Raw genomic sequence first — 14,180 nt, 5'->3', positions numbered from 1 at the left:
ATGAGAATTGGTCATCTAGGACGTCTGAACAGAGAGTAAAAGGAGCAGGTTTCTGGGGGCGATAAAATAGCTTCAAGGTATAATGTACAGACAAAGATATGGTAGGATGTGAATACAGTGGAGGTAAACCTAGGTATTGAGTGATGATGAGAGAGATATTGTGTGGAGATATTGAGAGATATTGTATCATCGCATGTGTGGGTGGTGGAACTGAAAGGTTGGATAAGGTATAATGAGCAGGGCTAGAGGCTCTACAGTGAAATACGCCAATAAACACTAACCAGAACAACAATGGACAAGGCATATTGACATTAAGGAGAGGCATGCTTAGTCGAGTGATCATAAGGGTCCAGTGAGTAGTGAGGTTGGTTGGGGTMACGGYGATTCAGACAGCTAGCCGGGCCATGGGTAGCAAGCTGGCAGAGGATGGAGGTCTGTTTTTAGCCACCTCGTGCGTTTCCGTCGGTAGATTAGTGGGGTTCCGTGTGGTAGAGGGGACCAAACCAATTGGCAAAATAGATATAGTTATAGTGACCCAAGAAAATTGTCCAATAGACCTATTCAGATAGCAGCGGATAAGACAGCTAACGATTAGCGGGCCGCAGATGGGCGTTCAGGTTACGTCGCGACGGAGGGGCCAGTTGGATAACTCCCTCGGGCAGATAACGTCGGTAGTCCAGTCGTGAAGGCCCGGTGGGGCTCCGTATCGGCAGTAAAACGGTGTCCGGATAGGTGATTGTAGCCCAGGAGTGGCTGATGGAACTCTTCAGCTGGCTAGCTCCAGAATAATTGATGTTTGCTCCAGGAAAGACGTAAGCCAATAGTCACTCGGATAGCAGCTAGCTAGTTGCAAGATCCAGGTGTAAATGTCCAGAGCTTGCGGTAGAAATCCGAGAATATGGAGAGAAAATAGGTCTGGTATGCTCTGGTCTGAGTCGCTTTGTACAAAACTGGCGATAGCTTTTCGAGCTAAAGGATAGCTGATGACTGCCAACCGTGGCTGAATACTAACGTTAGCCAGTGAACTGGCTAGCTTCTGGCTAGCTTCTGTTGTGGATTTCAGATTTGAGGTGAATAATACTTCTTTTTTTTATTGGTGAGGCGGGTTGCAGGAGAGTGTTTTGAAGTTGAGTTTTTATAAGAAAAAGATATGCGAAGAAAATATGTAAATATATATATACACGGGACACGACAAGACGAGGACAAAGGACGTCTGACTGCTATGCCATCTTGGAAATCTCTGGACTTTGTCTTTTACCAGATCTTCTGTATACCACCCCTACATTGTCACAACACAACTGATTGGCTCAAACGCATTATAAAGGAAAGAAATTCCACAAATTAACTTTTAAGAAGGCACACGTGTTAATTAAAAGACATTCCAGGTGACTACCTCATGAAGCTGGTTGAGATAATGCCAAGAGTGTGCAAAGCTGTCATCAAGGCAAAGGGTGGCTATTTGAAGAATCTCAAATGTAAAATATATTTAGATTTGTTTAACACTTTTTTGGTTACTACATGATTCCATATGTGTTATTTCATAGTGTTGATGTCTTCACTGTTATTCTTCAATATAGAAAATAGTAAAAGTAAAGAAAAACCCTTGAATAAGTAGATGTTCTAAAACTTTGGACCGGTAGTGAACATTCATATTATTTTTAAAGAATATCTGTGAAATAATTTGCATACAGGGAGGCACCAGCTAATTTAGTCACAATGCGGAAACATTGAATGGATACCAATTTAAATATTATGTACGGACATGACACCACAAACCTTGATCAGATAGGCTACTGATTTATTGATGTCACCTCAAGGTGTAAACGAGGCTTCTGTGTAGGACATCTCATCAATAATAAATAATGTTTTAAGGATTTATTAACAAAGTGGTAAAAGGCCAATAGGCGATATAACAACATACATATAGTATAGCCTAATCCACAACGACATGAGCCACATATTAAAACCCACTTGATTTTAGGATGCGTCATTATCTTTTCTTGTCTAAATTGTTTAATAATTCAGGAGTCCGAGCCCTGATCATAACACACTAGGGTACTTTACGACAACCAAGACGTCCCGGCCTCCCACCACCCAAAGCAGAGTGGCTAAAAATACAGTGCGCTGTCACAACTGTTGCTCTGGGTGGGGGTCCACCAATCACTGCCCGATTATCCTTTACGGCCAATCCTGACTCACCCCGTTATCCATATGGATTAGAAAATAGCCTATGATTGTAGTTATGACTATGGGGTCTACGACGGGTGTGACGTGACCCCAGGGTCTCTTTATATACCCCACTCTTGCCCACCTCACACCATTCAAGTTTAACCAACAGACTCCAGTGAACTACAGTGCTACTCTACTCCTCAAGTGCTATAGAGCGAACTGGACTGAAGAACCATTTTTCAAAAAGCGACATTCTTCTCTGAGCATATCTATTAAGAGGCAGCGACTACATTTGTCAAGCCACTGCCAATTAAAAACCAGCGACAGGCTGCGTTGCAGTAACAAGGACTGTAAATCGGATCAATTCATCATTGTCCTGACAAGAAGAGGCTTCTTCACAAGGACATCCGAAAAGCCTCCGGGACACTTTTTTTAAACTCTCTTCTCCAAGTTTTGAACTTTTACCACAGCAAGTGCGCTCGAGCTTGACATCGACACGCTAAACTTTTTTTGCAGATAACTTCACACATCGGTCTGACTTGCTGTATAAAAAGGGCCACACGGAAAACCGCCAACATGACGAGCAATAACACACATTACTACGACGACAGCCAGCCACCACAGCACTACCAGGGCACTGACAACTTCGAGGGGGACGAGGAAGACGAGATGCCGGCTACGGAGAAAGATCTGGCCGAGGATGCACCATGGAAGAAAATCCAGCAGAACACCTTTACAAGGTGGTGCAACGAGCACCTCAAGTGCGTCAATAAGACCGTGACAGACCTCCAGAAGGATTTTGGCGACGGGTTAAAGCTCATTGGGCTCCTGGAAGTTCTGAGCCAGAAAAAGATGTACAAAAAACACCACATCAGACCCAACTTCCGACAGATGAAACTGGAAAATGTGTCCGTCGCGCTGGAATTTCTGGACAGGGAACACATCAAGTTGGTGTCTATTGGTAAGTGACAAGTGAGCTTTTGGGCTGGAATGTTTTTAATACATTTTTGAGAGAGAGATAGAGAGAGAAAGAGAAAGAAAGAAAGACGAATAGGGGGCTGGAATGTTTTTAATTAATCTTTGAGAGAGAGAGAAAGAGAGAGAGAAAGGAGAGAGAAAGAAAGAGAAAGAAAGATAATGGAATAGGAATAAGGGGAGGATGAGAGTCCAGTGTATAATCTGGAGGCCAGACAGGATAGAGCAGCACATTATTTTGACAAAATGTTACAAAATTATAGATTTGTTTTTTACTGATACATGAAACCATGCATTATTAATTAGTACATTGTAAATTAGTTATTGACTGTCAGTGTCATTTCACAAAATCTTTGGGCTTGCCTTATGATGGCATGCACATAACTCTCTGTGATGAATACACATAACTCTCTGTGATGAATACACATAACTCTCTGTGATGAATACACATAACTCTCTGTGATGAATACACATACTCTCTGTGGATGAATACACATAATCTCTGTGATGAAATACACACCTTAGACTCCTCTGTGATGAATACACATAACTCTCTGTGATGAATACACATAACTCCTCTGTGATTGAATTAACACATACCGCCTCTGTGATGAATACACATAACCCTTCTGTGATGAATACCACATAACTCTCTGTGATGAATACACATAACTCTCTGTGATGAATACACATAACTCTCGTGATGAATACACATAACCCTCTGTGATGACAATACACTAAACTCTCTGCTGATGAATACACATAACTCTCTGTGATGAATACACATACCCTCTGTGATGCATATACATACTCTCTGTGATGAATACAATAACTCTCTGTGATGAATACCATAACTCTCTGTGATGAATACACATAACCTCTGTGATGAATACACATAACTCTCTGTGATGAATACACATAACCCTCTGTGATGAATACACATACCCTCCGTGCTATCCTAGTCCATCATACTTACTAGAATGGATAAAATGTGTTTTCACAATACCAGATCTTAGATTCTTCGACCACTATTGAGAGAGACGCCGATAGCTTGAATCGATCTTCTTTCTGCTGGAGTTGACCTCAAGTGAGTCTAAACATCCATCACACCTAACGAGTATTATGTTTTTAACTCAACAGTACTATTACAGTGTACCTGTCAGGCTGGGCTCTGCGGCTCTGCTGGGTGGAAATTCACTACGACTGTGATTACATGAGAAGAGACACCACACACACACACCACAACCACAACACACACACACACACACACACACACACACACACACAGCACAACGCGCGCGCGCGCACACACACACGCCGGCACCCGCGCCGACACACACCACAACAGACACACGCAGCACACACCCACACACCAACACAACACACACACACCACACACACACACATCTACCACCCACACACACACACACACACACACACACACCCACCACACCACACCTCACACCCTCTCACTCTACAAACCCTCCACACCGTCAATAAACACACCAGTTAAAGGTCAGAAAGAATTCATGCCAGAAGTTTGTTAGGGGAGAGGAAAGGAGAGAGCTCTTTTTCACTCCCACCCCCATAGTTCCCTGGTCCCAGACATGTTAGGAACAACTGTCAGGACAATTCCTATGATCATTGTCATGTCCTTGATTTCCAATTGTGACCTTGTCAGGCAAGGCTGGTCCCAAGATTTCCTATGGTAGTTTAAGTTGGCTACATAGCCATACAGACCAGCTTAACAGTAAGGTGCATGGTTTACCCTCTGGGATCCCCTCTGTGTTTGTGGAGGGGAGGGTTAGGCTGGGCTGAGGCATGTGTCCTGGCTTTGGGATAAGCCCGTGCTAACAGCATGGAGGTATTGTGGTCCACAGAAGGTAGCTAAGCCCTGGGAGAGTAAAGAGTTAATAGATAAGCTGGAACCTGACCCCTGGACAATGTACTGCCCTTCACCTTCAGGGATTTAGATGGCGAGTACGATCGATATACCATAGGCAGAGTGTGGTGGTAGGTCTATGTTTGTGAGGTAAAGAAGGACTCTGGACATGTTTTTTGTCACAGTCAAGACGTACATCTGGATAGAATCCATGACCTTGGTGTTCTGGCTAAGTGTCGTCTGAACAGGACGAAGCTTCCAGAAGTCCGTTTATTTAATTTCTCTCACTGTTTCTCCATTTGTCTAGTTCTATGTTTAGTATCGTTTGTAGCATTTTTACTGCATCGGTCGGAACTAGAAGCACAAGCCTTTCGCTCAACACTCGCATTTAACAATCTTGCTAAACCATCGTGTATGGTGACAATAATATGCTAACCATGTGTATGTGGACCATTATCATCATGCTAACCATGTTGTATGTGCCACCTTAACATCATCTAACCATGTTGTATGTGACCATTTAACATCTCTAACCACTGTGTATGTGACCACTATCATTGCTAACCATGTTATGTGACCATTAACAATCTGCTAACCATGTGTATGTGACCATTACAACACACTGCTAACCATGTGTATGTGACCATTAACATCTGCTAACCATGTGTATGTGACCATTAACAACTGCTAACCATGTGTATGTGACCATTAACATCTGCTAACCATGTGTATGTGACCATTAACATCTGCTAACCATGTGTATGTGACAAATAACATTTGATTTGATTTGATTTGATTTCAGTGTGTTTACTTAAACCATGTCATCATTAAGGTTTTGGACTAGAGAAGAGAAACCCAACCTCGTATTTCACTAACAATAAGAGTTATTAAACACCTGACTGTCTGTCTCTCTGCCGTGCTGATTGATTACTCTCCCTCCACACGGCCCGGTGAAATTCCCGGTGTGACCGCCGCTTTGAGCAGGGGCTTGTGAAGGGCACGGCAAGTGTATGTGTGTCATGATGCCCGAGGGAACTCTCTTCGGGCTATCGACCTCACGCCTAAGGAATGTCCCAAGGTTCTGCAGTATAGTGTCAGTAAAGAGGTTAGGGGTCACCCCCCCCCCTAATGCCCAGGTCTGTGTGTGGGTTGGGGAGCGGCAGGCGGTATCCCTGCGACCTTGTCAGCTTTGACAGAAACAGGACACGATAACGGCGGCGCTGTCGTTCCTCTCCTGACGCCTGCTGTCTGTCCAGGCTTAGACACAGCAACACCAAGCTCTGGGTGAACGGTGAACGACACGACACAGGGTGAACACAAACCTTTACGTGACTTTTCTGTGTTGGCACAGCAACCTACAAATACTCAAGGAATTGACACTGAGGAATGAGGATAGTAAAATAATAAAAACACCCGTCTCACTGGCACATACTGTTTGTTCCTTTGACCACATGACCACATGGCATACAGCTGTCCACAAAGCCTGAGATGCCATTATTATGAACAGCACCTGGCCATGCCAGTCAGTCTAATGGTCCTCATCAAACAGCACTGTAGTGTCCAGTAGCAGAGGTCACTGACCCACAGTACAATAAATAGATATCAGAGTCAGACAAGTCACATGACCCCCCTCTCCACTTACTACAACTGTTTCTAAACTGCTTCTACCTTTCTGTCCAATGAGGTTATATCTTGGGCAATATTTCTGTCCAGAAAGTTTAGTATAGCTTTTTACGTGTTGTGGTACACTTTACCCTGTCCGGTTTACTCTCTACTCTAAACCAACGAAGGACGTTATTATGTAACGGTTTGGTTTCAGTTGAGATGACTACTCTTAAGAATACACTGGTTAAGTTTTTAGGTATACTTTATTGTCTGCTACTTAGTGCTTCTTCATTGATTTATCTCATACTGAAGGTCACTGTTACTAAAGTGCTTTAGAAGCAATTTAAATCCAAGTGCTGTTGACTTACTATGGGTACCATTTCAACATGTGTTGTCAGCTGTTGATCTGTTCTTGTCCATGCTGGTCGGTCTGTCTGTCTGTCTGTCTGTCTGTCTGTCTGTCTGTCTGTCTGTCTGTCTGTCTGTCTGTCTGTCTGTCTGTCTGTCTGTCTGTCTGTCTGTCAAGAAAGATAATGGAATGGAATAAGGGGAGGGATGAGAGTCCGAGTGTAAATCTGAGCCAGACAGGATGAAGCACCCATTATTTTGAACCAAAATGTTACAAAATTATATGATTTTTGTTTTACTGATAACATGAACACCAGCATTATTAAATTAGTACATTCGTATTAGTTTATTGGACTGTCCAGTGTCAATTTCACAAATATCTTTGGGCTTGCCTTATGATGCATGCACATAACTCTCTGTGATGAATACACATAACTCTCTGTGATGAATACACATACTCTCTGTGCATGAATAACATAACTCTCTGTATGAATACACATAACTCTCTGTGATGAATACACAAACTTCTGTGATGAATACACATAATCTCTTGATGAATACACATAAATCCTGTGATGAAGACACATAACCCTCTGTGATGAATACACAAACTCTCTGTGATGAATACACAAACTCTCTGTGATGAATACACATAACTCTCTGTGATGAATAACACATAACCCTCTGTGATGAATACACTTAACCGCTCTGTGATGAAGTACACTATAACTCTCCTGTGATGAAACAGATAACCCTCTGTGATGAATATAGCATAACCCTTGTGATGAATACACATACACTCTCTGTGATGAATACACATAACTCCTGGATGAATACACATAACGCCTCCTGTATGAATACACCATAACTCTGTGGATGAATCACATAGACCTCGTGATGAATACACATGAACCTCCGTGATTCAGTTCACATAATACTTACTGAGAATAGGGATAATGTTGTTTTTCACAAAGCAGATCTTAGATTGTCGACCACATATTATTGGAGAGAGACCGTTGAATCGTTCTCGCTGAGTGACTCAGCTGATCTAAACACCTATCTCCACTCCGTATTATGTTGAACACATAAATATTACAGTGTAACTTGTCAGGCTGGGCTCGGCTCTGCTGGGTGGGAAATTCACGGTAGGACTGTGTTAATGATGAAGACACCACAACAGCACACACGGCACGCAGGCACGCACGCACGCACGCACGCACGCACGCACGCACGCACCGGCACGCGACGCACGCACGCACGCCAACACACACACACACACCACACACACACACACACACTATCACACACACAAACACACACACGCACACACCGATCTACACCCTCATCAACTCTATTTGTGCAAGACAGCTCCACAGCTGCGATAAAGTCACACATTAAGGTCAGAAAGATTCATTTGCAGAATTGGTTAAGGGGAGAGGAAAGGGCGAGAGCTCTTTTTAATCTCCGCACTCCGATAGTCCCTTGGCCAGACATTTGACTGTAGACAATTCGCTATGAATCATTGTCATGTCCATTGATTTCAGTGTGGACTGTCAGTCTAGGCTGGCTCCAGATTCCTATGGTATTTAGTTGGCGTACATAGCCCAGTACAGACCAGCTTAAGTAGAAGGTTCATGGTTATCCCTGATCCCCCTGTGTGGTGGAGGGGAGGGGTTAAGGATGGCTGAGGCATGTTTCCGGTTGGGAAAGAAGTGATAAGCATGGAGGTATTGTGTCCACAGAGGTAGCTAAGCCCTGGGAGGAGTAATGAGTTAATAGACTAGCTGGACCCTGACCCTGGACATTGCACTCCCTTCCTTCATGGGTATTTAGATGGAGAGAGATAGATATACATAGACGAGTGTGTGTCAGTGTCTTAGTGTTTGTTGAGGTAAGAAGGGACTCTGGAATGTTTGTCACAGTCATAGAAGTACATCTGGATAGATCCATGACCTTGGTGATTGCTGCTACAGTGTTCTCTGAACAGGAGAAGCTCCAGAAGTCCTGTTTATTTAATTCTCTCAATGTTTCTCATTTTGTCCTAGTTTATGTTTAGTATGTTTGTAGATTTTATGCACGGTCGGAACTAGAAGCACAAGCATTTCGTACACTCGCTTTCAACATCTGCTAACCATGTGGTATGTGACCATTAAACATATGCTAACCATGTGTATGTGACCATATCATTATGCTAACCAGTGTCTGGACCATAACCATATGCTAACATTGTATGTGACCATTAACCATAATTGCTAACCATGTGTATGTGACCATTATCAATGATGCTACCATGTGCATGTCGACCATTAACATCTGCTAACCATGTGTATGTGACATTAACAATGCTAACGCATGTGTATGTGAACCAACCATATGCAACCATGTGTGGGACCATTAAACATATGCTAACCATGTGTATGGTGAATTAACAGTCTGCTAACCATGTGTATGTGACCAATGAACAGATCTGCTTACGAATGTGTATGGTGACCATTAACATAGCTGCTAACCCATTGTGTTATGTGACCATTAACATCGCTAACCATGTGTGATGTGACATTAACATCTGCTAACCATTGTGTATGTGACAACAAACATTTGATTTGATTTGATTTGATTGCAGTGTGTTTACTTCAAAGCCATGTCATCATTAAGGTTTTGGACTAGACGAAGAGAACCCAACCTCGTATTCACTAACAATAAGATTATTAAACACTGAACTGTCTGTCCGTCTCGCTGCCGTAGCGTGATTGATTAGTGCTCGTCCCTCTCCACACGGCCTCGTGTAAAATTGACCGGTGTGACCCGGTCCGCTGTTGAGCAGGGGCTGTGTGAAGCACGGCGCAAGTGCTAGTGTGTCATGATGGCCCGAGGGAAACTCTCTCGGGCTAGTCGACCTCGACCGCCTAAGGAATGTCCCAAGTTCTGCAGTATATGTTCAGTAAAAGAGGTTAGGGGTCACCCCACCCTCTAATGCCAGGTCTGTGTGTGGGTTGGGGAGCGGCAGCGTATACCCTGCGACCTTGTCAGTTTGACAGAAACAGGACACGAATAACGGCGGCGCTGCGTTCCTCTCCTGACGCCTGCTGTCGTCCAGACGCTTAGACAACAGCAACCCACCAAGCTCTGGGTGAACGGTGAACGACACGACACAGGGTGAAAACACAAACTTTCCGTGACTTTTCTGTGTTGGCACAGCCACCTACAATTACTCAAGGAATTGACACTGAGAATGAGGATAGTAAAATAAAAAAAACACCCGTACTCACTGCACATACAATGTTTGTTCCTTTGACACACTGACCAATGGCATACAGCTGTCCCACAAAGCCTGAGATGCCTATTATGAACATAAGCACCCGTGGCCATCGCCAGTCAGTCTAATGGTCCTCATCAAAACAGCAGCTGTAGTGTCCAGTAGCAGAGGTCACTGACCACAGTAGAATAAATAGATATCAGAGTCAGACAAGTCACATGACCCCCCTCTCCACTACTACAACTGTTTCTAAACTGCTTCTACCTTTCTGTCCAATGAGGTTATATCTTGGGCAATATTTCTGTCCAGAAAGTTTAGTATAGCTTTTTACGTGTTGTGGTACACTTTACCCTGTCCCGGTTTACTCTCTACTCTAAACCAACGAAGGACGTTATTATGTAACGGTTTGGTTTCAGTTGAGATGACTACTCTTAAGAATACACTGGTTAAGTTTTTAGGTATACTTTATTGTCTGCTACTTAGTGCTTCTTCATTTGATTTATCTCATCCTGAAGGTCACTGTTACTAAAGTGCTTTAGAAGCAATTTAAATCCAAGTGCTGTTGACTTACTATGGGTACCATTTCAACATGTGTTTGTCAGCTGTTGATCTGTTCTTGTCCATGCTGGTCGGTCTGTCTGCTCTGTCGTCTGTCTGTCTGTCTGTCTGTCTGTCTGTCTGTCTGTCTGTCTGTCTGTCTGTCTGTCGGTCTGTCTGTTCTGTCTGTCTGTCTGTCTGTCTGTCTGTCTGTCTGTCTGTCTGTCTGTCTGTCTGTCTGCCTGCCTGCCTGCCTGCCTGCCTGCCTGCCTGCCTGCCTGCCTGCTGTCTGTCTGTCTGTGTCTGTCTGTCTGTCTCTGTCTGTCTGTCTGTCTGTCTGTCACAAAACACATTAGATTTCCCTCTTGTGTCCCGTATCCTCCTCTCTCTCTCTCTCTCTCTCTCTCTCTCTCTCTCTCTCTCTCTTCCTCTCTCTCTCTCTCTCTCTCTCTCTCTCTCTCTCTCTCCTTCCCCTCCTCTCTCTCTCTCTCGCCTCTCTCTCCTCTCTCTCTCTCATTTCAATTCAATTTCAATTTAAGGGCTTTATTGGCATGGGAAATATATGTTTACATTGCAAAGCCAGTGAAATAGATCATAAACGAAAGTGAAATAAACAATAAAACATTTACAGTAAACATTCACGTACAGAAGTTCCAAAATAATAAAGACATTTAAAAATGTCTCTCTCTCTCCTCCTCCACTCGTAGACATTAAGTCAATCAATGGATAGGAAGCTAAATCTGACCCTGGATCTGTATCCTCTCCCCTCCAGACTCCAAGCCATCGTTGACGGTAATCTGAAACTGATCCTAGGTCTGATCTGGACTCTGATCCTGCACTACTCCATCTCCATGCCCATGTGGGAGGATGAGGATGATGAGGAGGCTAAGAAACTGACCCACAGCAAGAGGCTGCTGGGATGGATCCAGAACAAGGGCCTGAGCTACCCATCAACAACTTCCACCGCGACTGGAGGATGGCAAGGCCCTGGAGCCCTGGTAGACAACTGTGCCCTGGTAAGAACTGACTCAGGAACAGTTTAGTGTGAGGCCCTGGGAGCCCTGGTAGACAACTGTGCCCTGGTAAGAACTGACTCAGGAACAGTTTAGTGTGAGGCCCTGGGAGCCCAGGTAGACAACTGTGCCCCTGGTAAGAACTGACTCAGGAACAGTTTAGTGTGAGGCCCTGGGAGCCCTGGTAGACAACTGTGCCCCTGGTAAGAACTGACTCAGGAACAGTTTAGTGTGAGGCCCTGGAGACAACTGTGCCCTGGTAAGAACTGACTCAGGAACAGTTTAGTGTGAGGCCCTGGGAGCCCAGGTAGACAACTGTGCCCCTGGTAAGAACTGACTCAGGAACAGTTTAGTGTGAGGCCTGGAGCCCTGGTAGAACAACTGTGCCCCTGGTAAGAACTGACTCAGGAACAGTTTAGTGTGAGGCCCTGGTAGACAACTGTGCCCCTGGTAAGAACTGACTCAGGAACAGTTTAGTGTGAGGCCCTGGGAGCCCTGGTAGACAACTGTGCCCCTGGTAAGAACTGACTCAGGAACAGTTTATGTGAGCCTGTGAGCCCTGGTAGACAACTGTGCCCTGGTAAGAACTGACTCAGGAACGTTTAGTGTGAGGCCCTGGGAGCCCTGGTAGACAACTGTGCCCCTGGTAAGAACTGACTCAGGAACAGTTTAGTGTGAGGCCCTGGGAGCCGGTAGACAACTGTGCCCGGAGAATGACTCAGGAACAGTTAGTGTGAGGCCCTGGGAGCCCTGGTAGACAACTGTGCCCCTGGTAAGAACTGACTCAGGAACAGTTTAGTGTGAGGCCCTGGGAGCCCTGGTAGACAACTGTGCCCCTGGTAAGACTGACTCAGGAACAGTTTAGTGTGAGGCCCTGGTAGACAACTGTGCCCCTGGTAAGACTGACTCAGGAACAGTTTAGTGTGAGGCCCTGGTAGACAACTGTGCCCCTGGTAAGACTGACTCAGGAACAGTTTAGTGTGAGGCCCTGGTAGACAACTGTGCCCTGGTAAGACTGACAGGAACAGTTTAGTGTGAGGCCCTGAGCCTGGTAGACAACTGTGCCCCTGGTAAGAACTGACTCAGGAACAGTTTAGTGTGAGGCCCTGGGAGCCCTGGTAGACAACTGTGCCCTGGTATGAACTGACTCAGGAACAGTTTAGTGTGAGGCCCTGGGAGCCCTGGTAGACAACTGTGCCCCTGGTAAGAACTGACTCAGGACAGTTTAGTGTGAGGCCCGGGAGCCCTGGTAGACAACTGTGCCCTGGTATGAACTGACTCAGGAACAGTTTAGTGTGAGGCCCTGGAGCCCTGGTAACAACTGTGCCCCTGGTAAGAACTGACTCAGGAACAGTTTAGTGTGAGGCCCTGGGAGCCCTGGTAGGCAACTGTGCCCCTGGTAAGAACTGACTCAGGAACAGTTTAGTGTGAGGCCCTGTGAGCCCTGGTAGACAACTGTGCCCCTGGTAAGAACTGACTCAGGAACAGTTTAGTGTGAGCCCTGGGAGCCCTGGTAGACAACTGTGCCCCTGGTATGAACTGACTCAGGAACAGTTTAGTGTGAGCCCTGGGAGCCATGGTAAGTTCAGGGTCAGCTATGAGTTACTGTGGTGAGAGGTCAGGGGTCAGCTATGAGTTACTGGTGAGAGGTCAGGGGTCGATATGAGTTACTGTGGTGAGAGGTCAGGGTCAGATATGAGTTACGTGGTGAGAGGTCAGGGTCAGATATGAGTTACTGTGGTGAGAGTCAGGGGTCAGATATGAGTTACTGTGGTGAGAGGTCAGGGTCAGCTATGAGTTACTGGTGAGAGGTCAGGGGTCAGATATGAGTTACTGTGGTGAGGTCAGGGTCAGATATGAGTTACTGGTGAGAGGTCAGGGGTCAGATATGAGTTCCTGTGGTGAGAGGTCAGGGTCAGATATGAGTTACTGGTGAGAGGTCAGGGTCAGATATGAGTTACTGTGGTGAGAGTCAGGGTCAGATATGAGTTACTGTGGTGAGAGGTCAGGGGTCAGCTATGAGTTACTGTGGTGAGATGTCAGGGTCAGCTATGAGTCAGTTATTGTATTTGATATGGTATCATGGTATCATTTACACAGCCTGGCGGGGTCAGTAGGCCTCAGTGGTCCTGTTGAGCCAGGAGAGAGACGGAGAGAGACAGAGAGAGACAGTGAGAGACAGACAGACCGAGAGAGAGAGAGATCGACAGACAGTGAGAGAGAGAGAGAGAGAGATCGACAGACAGAGAGAGATCGAGAGAGATCGAGAGAGAGAGATCGACAGACAGTGAGAGAGAGAGAGATCGAGGAGAGAGAGATCGAGAAGAGAGATCGAGAGAGAGAATCGACAGACAGAGAACGAGAAGAGAGAGAGAAATTGACGAACAACATGAGA

The 14,180-nt window shown here is 45.3% G+C and overlaps 1 pseudogene; it reads left to right on the top strand.

Annotated features, from left to right (window-relative positions):
• The first annotated feature begins 2,236 nt into the window (after positions 1-2,236).
• LOC139024562 (filamin-C-like) overlaps positions 2,237-14,180 on the top strand; it is a 12,668-nt pseudogene continuing 724 nt past the window's right edge.

Source organism: Salvelinus sp. IW2-2015, unplaced genomic scaffold, assembly GCF_002910315.2.
Source record: "Salvelinus sp. IW2-2015 unplaced genomic scaffold, ASM291031v2 Un_scaffold1651, whole genome shotgun sequence".
NCBI lineage: Eukaryota > Metazoa > Chordata > Actinopteri > Salmoniformes > Salmonidae > Salvelinus > Salvelinus sp. IW2-2015.
This window is presented reverse-complemented; position numbering and strand designations above follow the sequence as displayed.